The 25110-nt window shown below is 45.5% G+C and overlaps 1 long non-coding RNA gene and 1 pseudogene across 2 annotated transcripts in view; one reads left to right on the top strand and one right to left on the bottom strand.

Annotated features, from left to right (window-relative positions):
* LOC122547020 (uncharacterized) overlaps positions 1 to 6534 on the top strand; it is a 73314-nt gene extending 66780 nt beyond the window's left edge. Inside the window, exon 8 of the long non-coding RNA XR_015755191.1 lies at positions 5433 to 6534. This is a non-coding gene — a long non-coding RNA (uncharacterized LOC122547020). The remainder of the gene's footprint in view (positions 1 to 5432) is intronic.
* Positions 6535 to 6819: 285 nt separating this feature from the next.
* Positions 6820 to 13411, bottom strand: LOC148135487 (uncharacterized; annotated as a pseudogene). The gene is made up of 2 exons (XR_015755183.1): positions 13284 to 13411; positions 6820 to 11241 (listed from the first exon to the last, which is right to left on the bottom strand). The product of XR_015755183.1 is annotated as an uncharacterized LOC148135487 (transcript).
* Between the last annotated feature and the right edge of the window lie 11699 nt (positions 13412 to 25110).

The following is a 25110-nucleotide window of genomic DNA, read 5'->3' as shown; positions in this document are numbered from 1 at the left end:
AGCCATTTGGACTGTTGAGCCTGCTCGGCCATTCATTAAGATCATGGCTGATCTATCGATAATCTCAGCTCCTCCTATCTTCATTATCCCGACTACCCTTAATTCCCCTACCATGCAAAAATCCCATCCAACTGTGTCTTGAATATACTTAATGAAGCTGCCTCTATTGCTTCCTTGGGCAGAGAATTCCATAGATTCACTGCTGTTTGGGAAAAGCAGTTCCTCTCCATCTCTATCCTAAATCTATTCCCCCTAAACTTGAGGCCAATGTCTCCTAGTCCAGTCTCACTCACCAGCAAAAACAACTGGATAGGGTAGGAGAAGGTGGGGTTGGCTCAGATTGGCATGTTCTTCGTAAGGGTCAGTGTGGACTTGATGGGCTGAATGGCCTGATCCCACACTGTCGTGCTTCTATGATTTACCGCAGTTGTGTTTGCTTTGGATCACAGCACCCAGAACCTCCCACCGTCTGCAAATTGAAAGACAAGTCCCAACTTGCCCTTCTCTTTTTGTGTTACCTAACTGTTTAAATCATTTCCAGTGAATACAGCCCACGTCTCCCGCTGCTGCCAGTAAACTTTACAATGCTGATGAAACAATGCAATTCCTGCAGTATTGAAAATCATAATGCTTCTAACGATACCAGTTACTGATGCACAGCATTGAAAATACAATGTCAGAGGCTGAAACAAATGAGCAGTTTAAAACAAGAGCCCACCTAACACTTCACTTACTGCCGGTAAACCTTAAAGCACTTCATCCCTACAGTGCAATGAATTCCCACTTTTCACAAAAATCCGAGATGTACTCACACACTCAATTGCTGTCTCACAAACGAAAGATTTCGCTGCAACTTCTTCTGTTCCCAGTAAGGGCAAAGTATCTTTGAAAGCTCTCTGAAAGTCCAATGTTCACAATGACACTTCTTTCACCAAAGACAATTAGAGTCAGACAGCACATTTCGTCCAACTCGTCCATGCCAACCAGATAGTCCCATTTGCCAGCATTTGGTCCAAATCCCTCTAATCCCTTCCTGCTCCTGTACTCATCCAGATGTCTTTTAAAATGTATTGTATCAGCTTCCACCACGTCCTCTAGCAGCTCATTCTATACATGCACCACCTTCACGTTCCTTTTAAATTTTTCGCTCACACCTCAAACTTATGCCTTCTAGTTTTTGACTCCGCTACCATGATCTTGGTTATTTCACCTGCCCCTTATGAACTTCAATAAGGTGGCCCATTATGAACTTCAATAAGTTCACCCCTCAGCCATCGACGCTCCAAGGAAAACACTCCCAGCCTATTCAGCCTCTTCCCTACAGCTTAAAGTTTCCAATGCTGGCAACAGCCTTGTACATCTTTTGTTGAACCCTTTCAACGTTTTGCAACATCTTTCCTGCAGCAGCGAGACCAGAACTGAATGCAGTATTCCAAAAGTGGCCCAACAATGTCCTGTACAACCGCAACATGACCTTCCACCTCCTCTACTGAATACACTGTCCAATAAAGGCAAGCATACCAAACGCCTTCTTCACTATCCTGTCTAACCGCGACTCCACTCTCAAGGATCTATGAAGCTGTACTGCAATGTCGATTTGTTCTGTGACATTCCCCATTAACTGCCCTGATTTGCCTTACCAAAATGCATAACCTCATATTTATCTAAATGAAACTCCATCTGCCACTCCTCTGGCCATCAGCCTATCTGATCAATTCTAATTTATAATCAAACTTTCTTTTCCTCTCGCATTCCCTGAAAGCTGAAAATCTCCATCCCACACACATTCCCTCCATTCTCACTTTGCTGAACCTAATCCCTGCTGTACCTAATCCTGAAGGGTCTGGTTCATGTTTATTAAGAGGCCCACACTTGGGAGGGATCTAATTGAAACGTACAGAATAAAAAAACTGCCTTGATAGGGTGGATATAGGGAAGATGTTTCCATTGGTAGGAGAGACTAGGACCCGAGACCACAGTCTTAGAGTATAAGGAAGACCTTTTAGAATGGATTTGAGAAGAATCTTCTTCAGCCTGAGAGTGATGAATCTATGGAATTCATTGCCACAAGAGGCTGTGGAGGCCAGGTCACTGAGTATATTTAAGACTGAGGTTGACAGGTTCTTGAGTTCAAGGGGATCGATGGTTATGGGGAGAATGGGGTTGAGATACATACCAGCTATGATTGAATTGTAGAGCAAACCTGATGGGCTGAAAGGCCTAATTTCTGCTCCGCTGTCTTATGGTCTCTTGCTGTTCTGGACACAGAGTATGAGAAATGGGAGCAGGTGCAGGCCATTTGGTCTTTTGGGCCTGCACCAGCATTGAACAGATCGTAACTACATATGAATATACCTACATTTAGGTGAATAGGCTGGCACTTTATTTCACTGTAGCATAGGAGGTTGTGAGGTGACCTTATGGAGGATTATAACCTCATCAATACCCCTCATGAGTTTAACAGTGGGTGTCCTTTTCCTAGGTTGGAGGTTTCAAGATTAGGGAGCAAATTTTGAAGGTGCGAGGAGAAAGATTTTTTAAAAGATATGAGGAGCACCATTTCTTTATTTTTATAGAAAGAGTGGTTTGTCGTGGAATAAATGTCCAGATGAAGTGGTGGATACAGGTACAGTTACAACATTTAAAAAACATCTGGATATGTACAAGAACAGGAGGGATATGGGCCAAACACTGTAAGTGGGACTAGTTTAGTCTGAGAATATAGTCAGCATGGACACGTTGAACTGAAAGGTCTATTTCTGTGCTGTGTGACTCTGTAACTGTAACTGTTCTGTACTGAGTCATAGAGATGTACAGCATGGAAACAGACCCTTCGGCACAACCTCTCCATGCCGACCAGATATCCCAATCTAGTCCCACCTGCCAGCACCCTGCCCATATCCCTCCAAACCCTTCCTATTCATATACCCATCCAAATGCCTCTTATATGTTGCAATTGTACCAGCCTCCACCACTTCCTCTGGCAGCCCATTCCATACACGTACCACCCTCTGTGTGGGAACTATAGTGAGCCTGACGTCTGTGGTGGCAAGTTGTTGCGTGAAAAGGTTGCCCCTTAGGTCTCTCTTATATCTTTCCCCTCTCACCCTAAACCTATGCCCTCTAGTTCTGGACTCCCCGACCCCAGGGAAAAGACTTTGTCTATTTATCCTATCCATGCCCCTCATAATTTTGTAAACCTCTATAAGGTCACCCCTCAGCCTCCGACGCTTCAGGGAAAACAGCCCCAGCCTGTTCAGCCTCTCCCTGTAGCTCAGATCCTCCAACCCTGGCAACATCCTTCTAAATCTTTTCAGAACCCTTTCAAGTTTCAAAACATCTTTCCAATAAGAAGGAGACCAGAATTGCACACAATATTCCAACATTGCCCTAACCTAAATGCTCTGACCAATAAAGGAAAGCATACCAAGCGCCTTCTTCACTATCCTATCCACCTGCGACTCCACTTTCAAGGAGCTATGAACCTTCACTCCAAGGTCTCTTTGTTCAGCAACACTCCCTTGGACCTTACCATTAAGTGTATAAGTCCTGCTAAGATTTGCTTTCCCAAAATGCAGCACCTCGCATTTATCTGAATTAAACTCCATCTGCCACTTCTCAGGCCATTGGCCCATCTGATCCAGATCCTGTTGTAATGTGAGGCAACCCTCTTCGCTGTCCACTACACCTCCAATTTTAGTGTCATCTGCAAACGTACTAACTTTACCTCTTATGCTCATATCCAAATCATTTATGTTAATGACAAAAAGTAGAGGGCCCAGCACCGATCCTTGTGGCACTCCACTGGTCACAGGCCTCTAGTCTGAAAAACCACCATCCACCACCACCCTCTGCCTTCTACTTTTGAGCCAGTTCTGTATCCAAATGGCTAGTTCTCCCTGTATTCCATGAGATCTAACCTTGCTAATCAGTCTCCCATGGGGAACCTTGTCAAACGCCTTACTGAAGTCCATACAGATCACATCTACTGCTCTGCCCTCATCAATCTTCTTTGTTACTTCTTCAAAAAACTCAATCAAGTTTGTAAGACATGATTTCCCACGCACAAAGCCATGTTGACTATCCCGAATCAGTCCTTGCCTTTCCAAATACATGTACATCCTGTCCCTCAGGATTCCCTCCTACAACTTGCCCACCACCGAGGTCAGGCTCACTGGTCTATAGTTCCCTGGCTTGTCTTTACCGCCTTTCTTAAACAGTGGCACCACGTTTGCCAATCTCCAGTCTTCTGGCACCTAACCTGTGACTATTGATGATACAAATATCTTAGCAAGAGGCCCAGCAATCACTTCTCTAGCTTCCCACAGAGTTCTCGGGTGGTCCTGGGGATTTATCCACTTTTAACCGTTTCCATACATCCAGCACTTCCTCCTCTGTAATCTGGACATTTTGCAAGATGTCGCCATCTATTTCCCTACAGTCTATATCTTCCATATCCTTTTCCACAGTAAATACTGATGCAAAATATTCATTTAGTAAAACCATTTTCTTGCCTTCCCTCAGAAGCATTGATTCTTTGTTGTTCAAAAATTAGATGAACTCAGCTTTAAACTCAACTACCTGATGAAGGAGCGGCGCTCCGAAAGCTAGTGTGCTTCCAATTGAACCCGTTGGACTATAACCTGGTGTTGTGTGACTTTTAAATTTTTTACAGCCTTTTTTACATCCACACGTCATTCCTGATGAAGTGCTCCTGCCCAAAACATCAACTCTCTTGCTCCTCAGATGCTGCCTGTCCTGCGGTACTGTTGCAGAATGACACTTTTTGACTTTGACCTGCAGCCCTCACTTTCTCCACATCCAAATGTATCATCATTTAAACAATGCACCTAATTTCTACTCTCTTTATCCACAGCAAAGGCTATAATGTCACATTGTAAAATTGCAATTGCCATGTGTTTGCCAATTAAGACACAGACCTGGACCACTTCCCCAGAGTCTGTCCCCTACCTGGATTCACTCCCTTTCCTTTCAGTTCCTGCAAGTTAACAATTGAATCCCAGAATTATAAAAAGAAATGGAAAAGGGGGTGAGAAAAGAGAGTGCGGTATTCACAGGTGTTTGCACAAAGGGAGGAAGTTGCAATCCAAGGTGAAACTCAATCTTTATTGACAGAGAGGAGCATCAAGGACAAGTGGAGCAAACAAAAGCAAGACAAGTGGTATATTAACAAGAGCAATTGAGTTCAGAAGTGGGGATGTCTTCCTGTAGTTAGGACGTCATTGAATATACTCAAAGCTGAATTCATCTGATTTTTGAACAACAAAGAATCGATGCTTCAGTTACAGAGTCACTCAGCACAGAAACAGACCTTTCAGTCTAACATGTCTATGCTGACTATTGTCTCAGACTAAATTAGTCCCACGTACCAGTGTTCTGCAGCAGTGAACTTCTGCATTCATGCACTACAGGTTGTCTCTGATTGGCAGGAGGATTAGACTCCTTCCGGTACTCCATTGGTCCATGGAAAGAAGGTAGCTGGATGTTTCAGTGGAGAATGAGGAGCATGCGTCGGATTTCACTGACACCGGTAAATGCGATTGAAGACGCTGGTGTTATCGACAGTTTTTACATGTCCAAATGCCAATAGCAGAAAAAAAATGGCTGGAGCTGGAATCCAACACTTCCCCCCCCCCCCAAACACACACACGCAGACAGGGAATCGACATTTTATTCCTTTTGCATTTTGTCTGGCTGCTCAACTTTTGCACATCTTTTCCCCAGGTTAGAGGAGGTCCAAAACTGTAGGGGCATTGGTTGAGAGTGAAAGGGGATAAAATAAAAGGAACCTAAGGGGTGACGTTTTCACAGAGGGTGGTACGTTTTTGGACTGAGCTGCCAGTAGAAGTGGTGGAGGCTGGTACAATTCCAACATTTAAAAGGCATCTGGATGGATATATGAATAAGGAGGGTTTAGAGGGTTACGGGCCAAATGTAGGCAAATGGGACTAAATTAATTTAAGACAGCTGATCGGCATGGAACGAAATGTTGGTTTCCATTCTCCTCAACCCTCTGACACTGTTTCTACATAGCCAGAACCAATTTCACAAGACTAGGAATAGACCAATCACCCCTTCCAGACTGTCCTCAACTGTGTGGCCTAACGGCATATTTCAATGCAAGTTTCAGAAAGATGCCTGCAGCTTTCTAAAATAATTGAACACGCTTTCAGACTTTAGTCATGTTCCTGAAGATATCTTAGGTATTCTCAGTTTTAAGTGTCAGCAACCTCTTATGCACCCCTGTCTCCCAGGTAGAGTCATCACCACCCATTCTCTCTTTTCTTAGGAGGGCTTGTTACACCAATCAAAGAGGCCTCGAGGCATGAGAAAGGCAGGAGGACGGTTATGGGATAAGGGAGAGAGAATGGACGGAGGTGGAGGCTGGGGGAGGGAGAGAGAGACGTGTCGGGGTAGAGAAAGACTGGCGGTGCAAAAAGTGGTGGGAAACAAAATGAGGGCAGAGAGAATTGGGGGGGTTGCAGAGTGTGAGGAGAGAGAGAATGGAGGAGGGCAAAAGGTGGGGGGAAGAGAGAGAAAATGGACAGGAGGACACAGGATGGGGCAAAGAGAAGACTGGGAGGACAAATGGTAGGGAAAGAAAATGGGGGAGCAGAGAGAGAATATGGGCACAGGATTGGGGGGGGAAGGAGAGAGAGAATGGACAGAGGGTGGGGGAGAGACAGCACAAATCGCATCTTCCCCAGGACTGGTGTCAGTGTCCCATGAACTGGTATCCACTCCTTTCACAGACTTGGGGCAATCATTTCTCAATATAGCATCATATAATCTATGCAGGCCATTTGGCTGATCAAATTCACAGCGACCTTCCGAACAGCATCCCACCAACACCCTGCAATTCCCTATGGCTTTTCCACCCTAATCTGCTCATCCCTGGGCACTTCAGCACAGCCAATCCACCCTACACTGCACATCTTTGAACTGTGGGAGGAAACCAAAGCACCCTGAGGTAACCTGTGCAGACACAGCGGGGAGAACATGCCAAAGTGCACGCAGACAGGCGCCTCAGGGTGGAATCAAACTCAGGTCCCTGGCACTGTCAGGCAGCAGTGCTAACTGCTGAGCTAACGTGCCGCCCAGAGCTTTGAGGCTCTGCTTTGTCTTTGTAGCTTCTAACTTCTCATGTGCCCTCAGCAGAGGCTCCCTCCTCCTGACATTGCTGGACCATACCACAGCAACCTCCTTTTTCCACTTTTCAAGCACTGAGCACATGGATTCCTGAATCTTGCACCAGACAGACACTGATGCCATCTGGCCTCCTGCTGCCAACTACAGAGAACAGAGACAATCCCTATCACGATTCTGTCCCTTACCAGCACCTCCTCCTGCTCAAAGTTGTTCTTACTCCCACCACCAGCCAGTTACCTTTTCCACCCTGCAATTCTCTCACAGATCCTGTTTACCTGCCTGACTCATACTCACACCCTCCTGATACTGTCTACTGAAACCAATCAAAAGGCTCTGTGCAGTGGGGAATGACCATCACTTGGAATAAAGTGTCCGGTTAACTTTCCCCATTTCCCCACAACATGTCTGCAGCCTGGCTTCCAGCTCCATCTCTCTGAGTCAAAGGTCCTCCAGCATGTGTTTGTCCTGGATCAAAACATCCAGAGCCTCCCACCTTCTGCAAATTGAAAGACATGTCCTACCCTGCCCTCTCCACTGTGTTATGTAACTGCTTAATCATTTCCAGTGGCTGACCTGAGGCTGATGGCCAAGTTCAGAACTCATGAGGATGGCTTCAACTGGGACCTTGGGTTCATGTCACATCACAGATGACCTCACTACACTATACACTTTCTCACACACACACTCACGCAGATCCTCTCTCATACATATGCTCTGTCTCAGATAGACACACACATACACCACCCACACACAGGTTTATACTCCATCATGCACACACTTTACCAAGCATGCACAGATGCATACATACTTGCTCTCGCACACACTCTCCTCTCTCACACACACACGCATGCACACACACACGTAAGTCGATGGGATGAATTTGCATTTACTGAGTTGTACTTTGCTCAAAATGCAAAATCTGCAGGCAGTCAACGCATACGGTCAGTCCACGTAATATTTTTAAAATTTCTACTTTTGAAGTAGAGCCAGTCTGACTCAAGATTGGGATACACACAGACTCAAACCTGACACCTTTAATATATTGTCCGAGTTGAGATGGCACTTTATTTTAATAAAACCTTAAGTTATGTTGAGAATGTGACTTGAAGGAAGTTCTGGGAATTACATATTAATGAACTGAAACCTGCAACCCATTCTAAAAGATGAAAGACTTAACAGCAATCTAGGTTTGTTCAATATATCATTTCAGTTGCATGAAACTATAATCTTTTGCTTTAAATTCTGTGTCTTATGATCCTGTTCCACAGCTACCCGATGAAGGAGCAGTGCTCCGAAAGCTAGTGCTCCCAAATAAACCTGTTGGAGTATAACCTGGTTCTGTGTTGTGTGATTTTTAACTTTATCCACCCCAGTCCAAAACAAGCTCCTCCATTTCATTTCTAGTGAACACAGCCCACACCTTCTGGTGCTGCCAGTAAACTTTACAATGCTGATGAAACAATGCAGTACCCGCACTCCTGAAACATTTACAATTTCTAATGATACTAGCTACTCATTCACTGTTCCTTCTGATACACAACATTGGAAACTTACTGCTGGAGGATGAAAGAAATGAGCTGCTTTAAAATCCCAGAGATTTCAATGTCTGAGTATGACGGGAAGTTCAGGAAACCTTTATTGTGACCCAACTTTGTTCCTGCTTCAGATCTCCCCAGCGAAAAGGTGTACAAAATGTAGCTTTAATTTTTAAAAAGCTCAAGATCAAAGTGCACATACTCCCCACCCCACTTCCTTTATGATTGGTCAGCTCAGCAATTTCAACCTATACACTGTATCCAAGTAAGTTTCTCCTCCTCCCTCATTTTCTTGGGATGGCGGATGGAAGGATGCAGTCAAGAATCAACCACACTGCTGTGGGTCTGGAGTCACGCAATGGCTAGACCGGGTAAAGGATTCAGCTGGGATGACTGAGTGAATGCAACCCGCAATCGCAGTTTCCCTCACTAAAAAGGGCATGAGTGAATTAGACATTTTTCTTCCCCAAAATTGTTTTCATCATTCGATTCAGAACACCAGATTTCTGCCCGAATTCCAACTCTGCCATCTTGCACTGCAGGATTTGAACCCGGAAGTCCCCAGAGCTGGGTCGATTGTCCAGCCAATGTACGGCACGAGGCCGTTGCTCCTTCAAACCCCCTGCAATGGCTAATGAACTCACTGGTGCGTCCGCAGGTGGGAGGAGTGGATAAAGCCCTTCCCACTTAGAGCAGGTGAGCGGGCTGTCCCTGGTGTGGACCCGATGGTGCATCTGCAGGTTGCCCACCTGACTGAACCCTTTCCTGCACACGGAGCAGGTGAACAGCTGCTCCCCAGTGTGGACCCGCTGGTGGGTCAGCAGGGTGGAAGAATCAATTAATCCCCTCCCACACTGAGAGCAGGTGAATGGTCTCTCTCGGCTGTGTCCGCAGGTTACCCACCTGACTGAATTCTTTCCCGCACACGGAGCAGGTGAATGGCCTTTCTCTGGTGCGGACCCACTGGTGGGTCAGCAGGGTGGAAGAATCGAGGAATCCCTTCCCGCACTGAGAGCAGGTGAACGGCCTCTCCCCGGTGTGGATCCGCTAATGGGTCATCAGCTTAGCGGAGCAAGTGGACTCCTTCCCGCACTTGGGTCACCTGAAAGGCCTCTCCCCTGTGTGGACCCACTCGTGCCTCTGCAGGTTGCCCAGCTGACTGAATCCCTTCCCACACACGGAGCAGGTGAATGGCCTCTCCCCTGTGTGGACCTGCTGGTGTGCCAGCAGGCCGGAGGAATTGCTGAAGGTCTTCCCGTACTCGAGGCAGCTGAAGGGCTTCTCCCCGGAATGGACTGACTGGTGGGCCAGCAGGCTGGAGGAGCGGTTAAAGCTCTTACCACACTCTGGGCAGGAGAACGGCCTCCCCCTGGTGTGGAGCTCCTGGTGCCTCATAAGGTTGGAGTAACGGGTAAAGGCCTTCCCGCACGTGGGGCAGGAGAATGGCCTCTCCCCGGTGTGGACCCGCTGATGCTTCAGCAGGGCGGAGGAATCGGCGAAGGCCTTCCCGCATTCGGGGCAGCTAAAGGGCCTCTCCCCGATGTGGACCCGCCAGTGGGGCAGCAGGTGGGAGGAGCGAGTAAATGCCTTCCCACACTCAGGGCAGGAGAACGACCTCTCCCCGGTGTGACTGCGTCGATGACTTTCCAGGTCAGATGGGACACGAAAGCCTTTCCCGCAGTCTCCACACTTCCATGGTTTCCCCATGGGCTGGAATTCCTCGGGTTTCTCCATGGCTGAAGCTTCAGCTGTACACAAACGCGTGTACAGCCCCTTGCTGCCATGAACTCCTCTTTCCAGGCTGTATAAATATTTCAGGTTCCACACTCAGTGTGCTGCAATACTGGGCTCTCTCACCCAGTTCCATTGATTCTGAAAACGTACTGAAACAAAAAGCTTTGCTCCATCTCACAGGATCATAGTCTAAAATCGTTGCAGCCCCGATGGATTGCAGACATTGCAGTGAAAGTGAGAACTGCAGACGCTGGAGAGTCAGAGTCGAAAAGTGCGTTGTTGGAAAAGCACAGCAGTTCAGGCAGCATCCGCAGAGGAGGAGAGCTGAAAAATGTGTTGCTGGAAAAGCGCAGCAGGTCAGGCAGCATCCAAGGAGCAGGAGATTTGACGTTTCAGGCATAAACCCGTCCTCAGGAATGAGGAGGGTGTGCCAAGCAGGCTAAGATAAAAGGTAGGGAGGAGGGACTTGGGGAAGGGGCGTTGGGAATGCGATAGGTATAAGGAGGTTAAGGTGAGAGTGATAGGCCAGAGAGGGGATGGGGCGGAGAGGTCGGGAAGAAGATTGCAGGTCAAGAAGGCGGTGCTGAGTCCGAGGGTTGGACTGAGATAAGGAGGTGGGGAGGAGAAATGAGGAAGTTGGAGAAATCTGCATTCGTCCCTTGTGGTTGGAGGGTTCCCAGGCGGAAGATGAGGCACTCTTCCTCCAGGCGTCGTGTTGCCATGGTCTGGCGATGGAGGAGAGACAGGCATAAGCTTTTCAACTGTTAATTCTGAAACATCCACCTTTAGATCTTCAAATACTCTGTAAGAAGAGATTACAAAACTCATCACTATCAGTCCAAAGTAGAAATTCAGAAAAAGCAATTCCACTTTCTGTGGAACATTATTTTCTTTTGTTATTCTGAAAAATTGAAAGCACCATCCCACGCTCTCTTTCTCCCACTCTGTTCTCACTCCGCTCTAACTAATTCTCCTGAAGGTGCTGATTCAGGATCTTACAGAGACAGAAAAGTAAAAACATCTTTGAATTTTGGATAACTCCACCTGAAAGTTAATATCTTTCACGACATTGAGATACTGCTGGAATTGAGCGGGCCTGATTTTGGGAGGCAAAAAAAAGTGTGTAAATTCAGGATGAACCTGCAATGCAGCTTCTTGAGAAACAACTGTACATGAAATAGTTAACGTCCCCAGAAAGGGGTTGGGATGGATGAATAAGACATCAATGCATTGACACTGATATCACAGAGAAACTGAACATACAAACGTGCTTGGGGGCAAGCGAGAGTCATAGAGATATCCCAACCTAATCTAGTTTGATTGGCCCATATCCCTCTAAACTGTTCCTTTTCATATACTCATCCAGATGCCATTTAATTCCACCAGCATCCACCACTTCCTCTGGCAGCTGATTCTTTATACAGACCACCCTCTGAATGAAAAAGTTCCCCCTGAGGTCACATTTAAAACTGCCCCCCCCCCCCCCCCCACACACACACACACACACACCCTAAACCTATTACCCTCTAGTTCTGGACTCCACCACCAGGATGGAGGATTGAGCTATAGGGAGAGGCTGAATAGGCTGGGGCTTTTTTCCCTCGAGAGTCGAAGGCTGAGGAGTGACCTCATAGACGTTTATAAAATCATGAGTGGCATGGATAGGATAAACCGACAAAGTCTTTTTCGCTGAGGTAGGGAAGTCCAGAGCTAGAGAGCTTAGATTTACGGTGGGCGGGGTAAGATATAAAAGAGACCTAAGAGTCAACATTTTCACACAGAGAGTGGTGCGTGTATGGAATGAGCTGCCAGAGGAATTGCTGGAGGCTGGTACAATTGCAACATTTAAAAGGCATCTGGATGGATATTTGAATCGAAAGTTCACAGGGATATGGCAAAGTGCTGGCAAATGGGACGAGATTAGGTTGGGATATCTGTTCGACATGGACTAGTTGGACCGAAGGGCCTGTTTCCGTGCTGTACATCTCTATGACTCTAAATGTCTCTCGGGTTACCCCTCAGTCTCCAGTGCGATAGCTGGAAATGTGTTGCTGGAAAAGCGCAGCAGGTGAGGCAGCATCCAGGGAACAGGAGAATCGACGTTTCGGGCATAAGCCCTTCTTCAGGAATGGGGAAAGTTTGTCCAGCAGGCTAAGATAAAAGGTAGGGAGGAGGGACTTGGGGGAGGGGCGTCGGAAATGTGATAGGTGGAAAGAGGTCAAGGTGAGGGTGATAGGTCAGACTGGGGTGGGGGCGGGGAGGTCGGGAAGAAGATCCAGTGCGATAGGGCAAACAGCCTCAGCGTATTCAACTCAAACACTCAAACCCTGTCAAAATCTTTGTATATCTTTTCTGCACTCTTTCAAGTTTCACACCATTTTTCCAGTAGAGGGGGAGACCGAAATTGCAGACAATACTGTATTCCAAAAGTGGCCTAACCAATGTCCTGTACAAACTCCTAACTCCTGTACTGAGAGGATTGGGAAATGTTCAGAACTTACAAAAGACAACCGGTTAAGAATGGCGGGACAAGCCGAAATTTTGCTGGTCAGATTGGAAGCATCAATGCCTCGGGGCGAGGGGCGGAGATGGTTGGGGTGTGGGTGGGGATGGGTCAAGAAAGCAGAATGCGTTGGAGCCAAGGTGGAGGAAGAACAGAGGATGCAAACACGTTGCAGCCAGCTTAAAGATGTAATAAGGGATATTGCATGTACTTGTAACTTGCATTTATTTGTGGGAATCGGGTGCATTTCAAAAGTAAAAATACAAAATAGATCTCTACCCCTCCCCCTTCCTAATCTCTATTCTTCCGTCCCTCGTCGCCCGGGTAATTAAGACACATACCTGAGTTTGCAGAGTCTGTTCCCTCCCGGGATTCACTCCAGTTGCCACGAGTGAACAGATTTCCGCCTTCTCTCTCCATCCCAGGTCGAGGATTTGCACAGAGGAGGGAGATTCACTCTGAAATTGAAAAAGCCATTTCCGCGTTCTGACGTCATGAACGGAGCGAGGGGCGGGGCGAAGCCGACTGCGCCTGCTCCGGACGGCCAGCCAGGTGGTCCGCACTGCGCTTGCGTTGTCCTGTGGTGTCAGGGGAGGAGAGCACAGTTTGCAAAAATCCCTTCTTTCAGAGAAACCCTATAGTGTGAAGCAGGCCACTCGGCCCAACGAGTGCACACTTACCTTCTGGGAGGGTAACCCACCCAGACGCATTCCCCTACCGCTCTGAATTTGTCCCTGAATAATGCACCTATCCTGCACATCCCTGGTCATTATCGGTAATTTAGCACGGCCAATCCACCATAATCTGCAAAGCCCTATGGGTAATTTAGCATGGCAAAACACACTAACTTGCACATCATCTGTAATTTAGCACAGCCAATATATCGTAACCAGCACATCCTTGGGCACTGTGGGTAATTTAACATGGCCAATCCCCCCTAACCTGCGCATCCCTGGTCAGTATCGGTAAGCTCAGAGAGTACAGTCAATCAAGAAAACGTCTGCAAAAGCACAGAACTTTGTTTCACTGTAGCTGCTTCTCTCGGTCCCCAGCAGTTCTTTTTTTCTGAGTCTAGTAAAATTAAACTAAACTGGAATTAAACCTGAGCTGAGGGAACTGGCCACTCTCCTTTCATTGTACAACTGTTTTAAAAAACACATAAATACTTCCCCTGATTGTTCATTCAGGCTGTGTCTATTCGCTATTTCAGCACCACTGCCTTTACAAACTCTTTAGAAAAAAAAGACAAGGACAACATAACCCTGTTAAAGGGGCAGAATCGTTCGAATACCATGTAGTCTGGGTTGTTGTTGAGACCGATATCTTTATTAACAACACTCAGTGTTTACAATGATGCAAGACCTCAGGCTGAGACACAGTATGGGTTCTGTGCTTTCTGATGTATCACATGACTATAACATGAAAGTGGTTGACTGGGTGACCACACATTGCACTGTGACTACTGAGGTGAAGGAAGAACCTTTGCAGTGGAATGTCACACATTGTGAGGTGATCCATCTGCCCAAAATGTGCATGTTCTTTCTGTGATCCATGCAATGCTACAAGAGACTTCATCCTCGTGTCTTCAAAAAGGAAGGTGCCAGAGCATTAGTTTTAACCACTCAAAATGTCCAAGGTTCTGAAATGACCACAGCAGACTGCAGGATATCCCTCTCCTCATGGAAACAGGGATACAAAAGGCAGGAATGTACAGACTGCTTGGTTCAACATCAGTCACGAGGGAAAATGCTGCTATCAATTATGCAGGAAGGCACATTGTGACATTTATAAAATCCAGTTGCAATCAGGCAGAGTTGACATAGCTCTGTGAAAGGGACTAATTTAATGGGAGTTTTACTTTGAGAAAAAAAACAAGTAACGTGGATCATTCAGTTTCATTTGGTTTGCTTTACTATTGATGTATGTACCTAAGTACAGTGAAAGTGCAGGCAGGTTATGTCACACAAGATGCATCAGGGTGATAGAACAGAATGAGGAATGAAATGTTAAGGTTGCAGAGAGGGCGCAGAAAAGGTGAGATCGACATTAAATTTGAAATTTGAAGTGTCCATTCAGAAGTCCAATAACAGCAGGGAAGAATCTGTTCTTGAATCTGTTGATCCATCTGTTTAAGCTTCTGTATCTTCTGCCTGATGGAAGAGAGTATAACCGGGGTGGGAGGAAAGTACACGTTGAGGATGGCAGGATGGCTTGTGTGATGGATTGGGCTATGTTTGGAACTGTCTTTTTTTAATTATGATCCTCGGCACAGCAGTTGTCATACTAAGGCACGATGGTGCATCTTTTAAATTCGTAAGAGTCTTTACAGATATACTAACATCCTTAGCATCCTGAGATAGGATAATTGAGTGATCAAAAGTCTCGCATTTGGAGTACAATGTTAATAAATGTGAAGTCGTTAATTTAAGTAGGAATATGAGTAAAAAAGGACTATTACTTGAATGGTAAAAATTTGCAATATGGTGTTGTTTAGAGGGACCTGGATGTCCTCGTGCATGAATCACAGAAGGTTGGTTTGCAGGGACAAAAGTTTAAAAGCAGGGAGGGTATATTACAGCTATATAGGGTGCTGGTTAGGCCACCCCTGCGTACTGCGTGCAGTTTTGCAGTATATCCTGCAAGATTGTTATGTTTTCTAAACATAACGTGGGCGGCACGGTGGCACAGCGCCAGAGACCCGGGTTCAATTCCCACCTCAGGCGACTGACTGTGTGGAGTTTGCACGTTCTCCCCGTGTCTGCGTGGGTTTCCTCCGGGTGCTCCGGTTTCCTCCCACAGTCCAAAGATGTGCCGGTCAGGTGAATTGGCCATGCTAAATTGCCCGTAGTGTTAGGTAAGGGGTAAATGTAGGGGTATGGGTGGGTTGCGCTTCGGCGGGGCGGTGTGGACTTGTTGGGCCGAAGGGCCTGTTTCCACACTGTAATGTAATCTAAACTAAGGACAAGATTTACATTGTGTTGAAAATCTGGATGGGGACCAAAGGAATATGTCGGTGTGAGTTTCTCTCTGAAAGAGACAGATGAAATGGGAGATTGTGACCTTGTCAGTGTGGTGAGACATTGGATTTAATTATCGCGGGAGAGACTGTGTCTTGATCTGGAGTACACTGCTTTTGTCTCCAACAAATACATTAAAATAAATGTTAATTTGTGGGATGCGGGTATCGCTGGTCTGTCGTCCCCACTTTCACGTCAATGTCTAACAGTGATTTGATGTTAATCCATCAGGACCACAACAATTTTCGGCTCTGATTTTGTGAGACGGAGCAAAGTATTTTGGTTCCTGTTTCAGTACGTTTTTAGAATCAGTAGGACTGGATGAGAGAGCCTAATGTTGCAGCGCACTGAGTGTGGAGCCTGAAACAGTTATATGACCTGGAAACAGGAATTCATGGCGGGCAGGGCCTGTACACGCGTTTGTGTGTGGCTGAAGCTACTGCCATGGATAAACCCGAGGAATGCTGCCCCGCGGACAAACCATGGAAGTATGGCAACTTGCATGCCCCATCTGCCCTGGAGACTTACTGGTGCAATCACACGAGGGAGAGGTCGTTCTCCTGCACCGAGTGTGGGAAGAGCTTTCCCCAAGCCTCCCACCTGCTGTCCCACCAGCAAACACCACTGGGACTGGTGGTCCACCTGCCCCATGTGCAGGAAGGGCTTTTCCCACTCCTCCCAACTGCTAGTACACTGGCAGGTCCACACTAGTGAGCGGCCGTTCATCCACTCTATGTGCGGCAATAGCCTGAACCATTCCACGCACCTGGTGGCCCACCAGCGGGTCCACACCGAGAAGAAGCTGTTTCTCCTGCTCCAGATGAAGGAAGGGCTTCACCCAGGCCTCCCACCTCCAGATGCACTGGTGAGTCCACAAGGGGGGAGGCTGTTCTTGAGCTCTGAGTGTGAGTGGGGCTTCACAATCTCTTCACACTTGCTCATCCACCAGCGGCTCCACACTGGGGAGAGGTTCTTCAGCTGTCCTGAGTATGGGAAAGGTTTCACCCACTCCTGCTACCTGCTGTCCCACTGGCGTGTCCACGCCAGCGACAGGCTGTTTGCCTGCCCCGAATATAGACGCATGTTAATATCGCCCTGCAACTTGCAGAGGCACCAACAGGGGCACCACCGCTCCCAACAATCAGATTCCACCGGTGATACTGCTGTGGGTTGTTCCAAGAACTGAACCTCCTGTCCATTCTGACAGTGGGTGCAGTGCGAGAGTTGGTGGGCACTTTTCTTTGTGTTTGTTTTCTGTAGGACCCAACGGTGCTCAGGGGTGGCACAGTGACTCTTCCCACACTCGGTGCATGAGAACGACCTCTCCCTCGTGTGATTGCACCAGTAAGTCTCCAGGGCAGTGGTTGGCACTGCTGTCTCACAGCGACAGGGACACGGGCTTGATTCCACCCTTAGGCCGAATGTCTGTGTGGAGTTTGCATGATATCCTTCTGTGTCTGCGTGGCTTTCTTTGGGTGGTCTGGTTTCCTCCCACAGTCCAAAGATGTACAGGTTAGGGTGAATTGATCAAGCTAAATTGTCCATAGTGTTCAGCAATGTGCAGTTGTGATGCATCATTCAGGGGTAAATGTAGGGTAATAGGGTAGAAGAATGGTTCTGGGTGGGTTAATCTTCAGAGAGTCAGTGTGGACTTGTTGGGCCGAATGGCCTATTTCCACACTGTCGAGATTCTATGCACATTGCTTCCAGTTGGCGCTGCTGCTCGTTTACCCCATGGCTCCATGTTCCCACTGAAATTATCTGCAGAAACCTAAGACAGCAGGACCATCAGAGCAGACGTTATGACATTCAGCGCATCGAGTCTGCTCTGCCATTCGTTTGAGTCAAAAAGAAAACTGCAGATGTCGGAATCCAAAGTAGGCAAGTAGGAGGCTGGGAGAACACTGCTGCCTCACAACGCCAGAGACCCGGGTTCAATTCCCGTCTCAGGCGGCTCCCTGTGTGGAGTTTGCACATTGTCCCATGTCTGCGTGGGTTTCCTCCCACAATCCAAAAATGTGCAGGTCAGGTGAATTGTCCATACTAAATTGCCCGTAGTGTTAGGTGAAAAAGTAAATTTAGGGGAATGGATCTGGGTGGGTTGCGCTTTGGCGGGTCGGTGTGGACCTGTTGGGCCAAAGGGCCTGTTTCCACACTGTAAGTAATCTAATCTAATCTAACCACAGCAAGCCAGGCAGCACTTGCAGGTGGAGAAGTCAGCTTTTCCAGTATTACCCATTTATCAGGACTGAAGAATGGTTCTACCCAAAACGTTGACTTCCCTATCAGAAAAGACTTACCACGGTATTGCCAGGGATTGGAGAATATGAGCTATAGGGAGAGATTGAATAGGCTGGGGCTGTTTTCCCTGGAGTGTCACATGCTGAGGGTTGTCTTTGAAGAAGCTTATAAAATCATGAGGGGCATGGATAGGGTAAATAGACAATGGTTGGGGGTGTCCAGAACAAAGCGCATCGGCTTCCGGTGAGAGTGAACAGACTTAAAAGAGACTTAGAGGACAACATTTTCATGCAGAGGGTGGTGCGTGTATGGAATCAGCTGCTAGAGGAAGTGGTGGAGGCTGGTATAATTACAATGCTTAAAAGGCATCTGGATGGGTATTTTTTAGGAAAAATATTAAGTAGATATGGGCCAAGTGCTGGCAAATGGAACTAGGTACGTTTAAGATATCTGGTTGACATGGGCGAGTTGTATCCAAGGGTCTGTTTCTGTGATGGACATCTCCCTGACTCTATGACCCTACCACCATTCAATCATAGCCGGTAAGTTTCTCCACCCCACTCTCTGCTTTCTCCTTCTAACCCTTGATCCGTAATCAAAAACCTATCTGTCTCCATCTCAATGTGTCTTGCTTTGTCCAGGGCTAGCAGCTGGTTGCTTGTTGAGTTAGTCAGTCAAGGGAGGACTGTTTTTAAACAGCCTATCAAAGAATGTTATTTCTCTTCTTAAACAAATAGAAGAAAATTACTGCTGACCAGCTGCTGCAGATTTTAGAAGCTTTGGCGACCGGCTGTTTTACTCTAGCATTTTATTCTTTCCAGTTAAAGAATTCTTTGCTCTTCCTGGGAAGATTGCCAGGCTGTAAGATATGGTTAAATACTTCGGGGCATCCATTCACATTCAGCAATGACTTCGTAGTTGGATATAGAGTTATGTTCCTGCACACAATTCACCACCCAAGGATTGCCGAAAGGCTTGGCAATCCATTATTGGAAACTTATTCATTGAATGAGTAACACTTTGTTTTTATTTATTTATTAAATTACTACTTAAGTTTCTGTCTATGAGACAGTAGGCTGAAATCATTAATTCGGTTGTCTTATTTATGTTTGCCCTAGTAAAGTTGCAGTATTTACAATTGTTATTCTTTGTTTAAATTACAACTTTTGAGTCCTGTCAAGTCTGGTTAGGTACAGTTTGAAAGTTTGAGGGACATTGCATGTTTTAATTTCACTGTGTTGTGACAGTGACACTCGTTTATGTTGGCTTGCTTCCCCTTGGTTGTAATGCCTTTCTCCCCGACCACTTACTATGGTTCCGCACACTCACTACATGTTGAGGTTCCTCACGAAATTCTCAGTACAGACTTGGAAAGGAAAATGTTGACCAGGTCAGAATATAGGATGCAACTGGAAAAAGCCAGGAAGACATGTGACAAAACAAAACCTTGACAATGTGGGACAAATAGGAATTTTGACAACAATGAGGAGGTCACAAGTCAGTGTTCAAGATAATAAAAAAAGTATTCTGTAGACATTGAATGTTGTTACTGGGCAAGTGTCTAGATGCTGTAGTTGGTTGAATATGATAAGTGAAGACAAATGAAATAACCCGAACTATTAATTGTAATTGAATGTTGGTAACCTTAAAAGAAGTGCATATTATTGTTTAGTTTATGTAAACTGCTCTTCATTTGACACAGCAGTATATCAAACTGACGTATTTTATTATTAGGGGAGTTTGTTGCCATCCTGTGGAAATGGCTCTGCAAGTTTGAATAAAAGCAGTATAAGAAGAAAGCACCCACGTGTCATCTGGTCACTTACAGACTCCAGGCAGATCTAGAACCCCTGCAGCTTGAAAGCAGGCCAATAAGCCCATCGAGGTGACACTGACTGAACGCCCCACCCTGCTACCCTACAGCCAATTCACCCTAATCCGCACATTTTTTGGATTATGAGAGAAAACCCACGCAGATACGGGGGAGGAAGAGTGCGCCAACTCTCCACAGACAGTCTCCGGAGGCTGAAATCGAACCAGCGTCGCTGATGCTGTGAGACAGCAATGCAAACCACAGTGTCACCACCCCATGCTGCTCGCTGAAGAAGTGAATTCCGAAGGCTCTGGAACGCCGGAGAGAAAAACAAAACTCTCCTACCTTATATGAGAGGACACCTATTTGTTGACTGTGCCCACTCATTTCTCGTGTCTGGCGCAAAGGGATTCATACATTCACATTGTTAAGTCCTCTCGGGGTGTTGTACACCCCCATCAGATCATTTGATTCTTCTGATCTCTAACTGATGCCAGGCCAGCCCGACACTCCCTTGTCCCCAACTGTAAATTGAGTAAATCAGCTCTTAGATTTAGATTAGATTACAGTGTGGAAACAGGCCCTTCGGCCCAACATGTCCACACCGACCCGCCGAAGCTAAACCCACCCATACCCCTACATTTACCCCTTACCTAACACTACGGGCAATTTAGCATGGCCAATTCACCTGACCTGCACATCTTTGGACTGTGGGAGGAAATCGGAGCACCCGGAGGAAACCCACGCAGACACGGGGAGAACGTGCAAACTCCACACAGTCAGTCGCCTGAGTCGGGAATTGAATCTGAACTGCTTTGAATGTATTTACATCCTTTTTTAAGTGAAGAGACCAAGTCTGGTGGTCTCCCCAAAACCACTGACAAATGGAGGAAAACATCTGACTTTATGTTCCACTCCCTTACCACAAACAATATTTTATTTTCTGCCTTAATCCCTTGCGGGTGCCTTTATGCTAACTTTACCACGTGCCTGAATCCTTCTGTACTTCCGGGATTTTGCAGCCTCTCTCCGTGCTGCTTTTCCATTGCTCCTGCTACGTTGAACAGGTTTTCCTTCATTAAACTCTTACCCAGCATGTTCCCAACCTGTTTAACCTGTCAGTAACACCTCATAGATTTCTTATGTCCTGTTTGTACTGGGGTTTCCTACCCAGTTTTGGGCCATCACGAAGTGTAACACCTTTGCATATGCTTTCTTCATCAAAGCTGTGAATAGTCATTGGGAAAATGAAACTGAAGCCTTTGCATTGTATTCTATTCATCATCTCTTGACAATCCTAAACGTTTTGACGACTTTCATGCCTATACATTCAATAATGCTCAATCCACACTGTTAAATGACTTGAACGTGATAAGCTCTTATTTAAAACGATGATTATCAATGTGAAATCCATGCCAAAAGACTTCTGGAATATAAGTATATCCATGGGTTCCACTACGAGAAGCAGGAGTGGGCAGTCTGGCCCTTCCATTCAATATTGCCGTGGCTGATCATGTCATGGCCTCAGCTCCACTTACCCACCCTCTCACCATAACCCTTAATTCCTGCACTGTTCAAAAACGTATCTATCTTAGTTTAAAAAAACATTACTGGGGAAGTCTCAAATACTTCACTGGGCAAGGGATTCCACAGATTCACAACCCTCTGGGCAAAGAAGTTCTTTCCCAATTCAGTCCTAAATCTGCTCTCCCTAGTTCTGAGTCTATGCCCTTTGGTGCCAGCTTCACCCGCCAGTGGGAATAACCCTCTCTACGTCTGTTTTATTTATTCTCTTCATAACTTTATATGTTTATAAGATCCGACCTTTTTCTTCTCAATTCCAATGATTATAATCCCTGTCTACTCAGCCTGTCTTCATAAACCAACCACCTCAACCCTTGAATCAAACTAGTGAACCTCCTCTGAATAGCTTCCAGTTTCAGTGCATCCTTTCTCAAGCAAAACTGTTTAAGGCTGTTTCTGTTACCCATTCAGATTACCTGTTTGGAAAAACAAGTGGTAATTGCGCGCCATCTAACTTCATTGGCCTGGGATGTAAAATGATGTAAACTGGATTCGCAGGAATGCCGCCATGGAAGGGACAGAATTAGTATCCTTAACAGATATTAGCCGGATATTTTACATTTTATTTTAAATGCGCAACTAATTAAGTATTCAAACGGCTGTTAAATAATTTACGTCACTATCTCTGAATTAGTTGTTTCTGATTAAAATAAGACACAATGCACGATTTCTGTGACGATGGACATTTTCTTATCAACTTTCCTTCTAACTGTTTATCCTCACTTCCTGGTAGTATGTCGGTGTCGCTGTTAAAGTTAAGATCTTTTCACATGTCTAATTGCCCATCGTCTCAATGCCTTCCTGAGCCTTTTCATGTGGATGATTACCTTTAATTAGATTGACTTTGGTCAGCAATGACTTGTACGCAGAAGACTTAAGGATGGCAGGTTGTCTTGATTATAGAGCACTCATGAGCCAGAATTGAGTTTCACTGTAATTGGTGATAGCTTTTAGTTCGTTTTCAAAAGGGAATAGCACATTTTATTGCTTGAGTATAAATCCTCATGTCTACTATGTAAAGTTTTGAACGTTTGTCTGTACACTTGTAGCGGGGAAATCTTTATAACGAGTTACAATGAGATGACAACAGGCCACCTCATCATATCAAATAAAATGACAGCTGATCCTTAGTTGTTTTTCTTGTGGACCCCACGTACGTAAATTATTCTAATACGCACACTTTTTCCTCTTTCTTGATGCGTCATATGCACTTCCTCGTGCCAGTTGAACTTTTATTTCCCCTGCAAACTGTGTGATAATATCCAATCATGTGGACCGCACTATCCGACCAGGAGCATACATAACCCTTTTTTGTCACATAGAGAAATTCTTTAATTGGAAGAGGCATCAGCCATAATCCATTATTTTAGACTTTTGTATCATTCTTCCTTGCGCTTCGGTTGATGAAATGTTTCGAATGTGGTCTTTTTCTGGGAAGCTGTTTTTGTTTTGAAAATTAAAGTTGCTCTGCTTTGATGACTAGCTGGAGCAATTACTCTTTTATCTTGTACGTATGCAATGCTCTATGTTCTTTGTGTAAAGATGCTGCTTTTTAAACAATTTTGGGTTGTCTTTTGCAAAGAGGTCGTAAACGCCTAAATTCTGAAATGTCTGGGTTTGTCTATTTGAAGAAGCTTTTCAGTTTTAAAGCAAACAATGAATGTTGTGTCGCCAGTTCTCCCAGCTCACCTTTTCTCTGATTTGTATTGTTTTGATTTTATTTTTGGTAATTTGACTGTTCAGAACTGCTGGTCACTTGTTAGCTTTGAATCTAGAAGAAACTGCTACATGGAAGAAAGTGTTCTATGCTGATTCGCTTTGAATCTTACTCTCCGGTAATACCCTGTGTTTGGTTTAACCTTTCTTGCCAAGGGGTACGTATGACGATTGTTGCAGGAATTTGGGACAACATCAATAAATTGGGATAGTCTGTTGAGATTTTACATAGTTGAGTTAGTCTATATTCTGTTCTCTTGTGTCTGTGTTGCTTTCGGTAAATGTGCAAATAAATTCTGATTCATTTAAAACTAAGTAGTTTGGCCAGTTGCATCACTCCTGGATTATCCATCAACGCCTGCTTAAAACAACGAGCAAAGTTAGGGCTTAAGCTACTACTTGAAATGCTTTGACGTGTTTTGTCCTGATCCATAACAAGAGTGAGTGATATGGCTCATGCCTTTTTCTGAACAGGCTTCTATTCCAACTAAATATTTCTGTAACAACAATTTGCAATAGTGCCTTTTTACATCTTGATCAGTAATTAAACTGAGAACCCCCAACTTCTTTAAATGATGGGGGGGGGGGGGGGGGGGGGACAAACAATAACTGAACCAAGAAAACAACGGGTTTAATCATCTGAATTCGCTCTTACTGTCAGGGCCAAAATGTACTGACGGTAGCAGGCAGATTCTGGATTTTTTTGTTGCCTCCCAAACGGAGTTTCTTGAAAGCAATTAAACTCAAAGCTCATCATTCTTCTCTGCAAATTCAACAAACTGTTTTGTTAAAAGTACTTGACATTAACGCAGTTATGCAAGTATTTGCTTTCTAACAAATTTTGAAATAATAGTGTAGTTATTCCATCAGCATTTGTGGAATGAACGATTTGAATATTGGTGTAGATTGTGGCAGGGAAGGATGTACCGCTCGCTGGTAAACTGGTGTTACACTATTACTTTATAGGCAATGATAATCGAGGAAGAAAGAATGAGAAGTTGCCGCGAGGACATTGCACCTTTCACAGCTATCGGTACTACATAGATCTTTGCTATTAATGAGACAGTTTTGAAATTATATCGTTGTTATAATGCTGGAAACCGTGACAATCAATTTGCAAACAAAGAAGACAATATCCATGTTGTTGATTGGATATTCTGACGCACTTTTCATTGGAGGTGAACAAGACGTATAGGTCATGAATTAGCATTTCATCTAGATCGTCGTCAAAACAGTGGGAGTTTTTTTTAGATTAGATTACATTACAGTGTGGAAGCAGGCCCTTCGGCCCAACAAGTCCACACCGACCCGCTGAAGTGCAACCACCCATACCCCTACATTTACCCCTTACCTAACACTACGGACAATTTAGCATGGCCAATTCACCTGACCTGCACATCTTTGTGACTGTGGGAGGAAACCGGAACACCCGGAGGAAACCCACGCAGACACGGGGAGAACGTTCAAACTCCACACAGTCAGTGTGTCTGAGGCGGGAATTGAACCCGGGTCTCTGGCGCTGTGAGGCAGCAGTGCTAACCACTGTGCCACCATGCCGTCCACAACGGGAGTAACGGATGCAAACTTCGATTATATTTTCTTGCATGTAAAAATCGACGGTCCGAACAAAAATAACATGAAGTTCTTTCCTGGAAATACATGAGTGAATCAGATTTATTTTTTTAAAAAAATCAACGTTTCGAATTTGGATTTTTATTGTATTCAAATTTCACTACTTCTCATGATGGCGTTTAGACACATGCCAGTACAGCAACATCAAGTCAATGTTTTGGATTA

Source organism: Chiloscyllium plagiosum, unplaced genomic scaffold (assembly GCF_037043375.1).
Source record: "Chiloscyllium plagiosum isolate Xiang-an unplaced genomic scaffold, Cpla_swu_hap1 HiC_scaffold_49, whole genome shotgun sequence".
Lineage (NCBI taxonomy): Eukaryota > Metazoa > Chordata > Chondrichthyes > Orectolobiformes > Hemiscylliidae > Chiloscyllium > Chiloscyllium plagiosum.
This window is presented reverse-complemented; position numbering and strand designations above follow the sequence as displayed.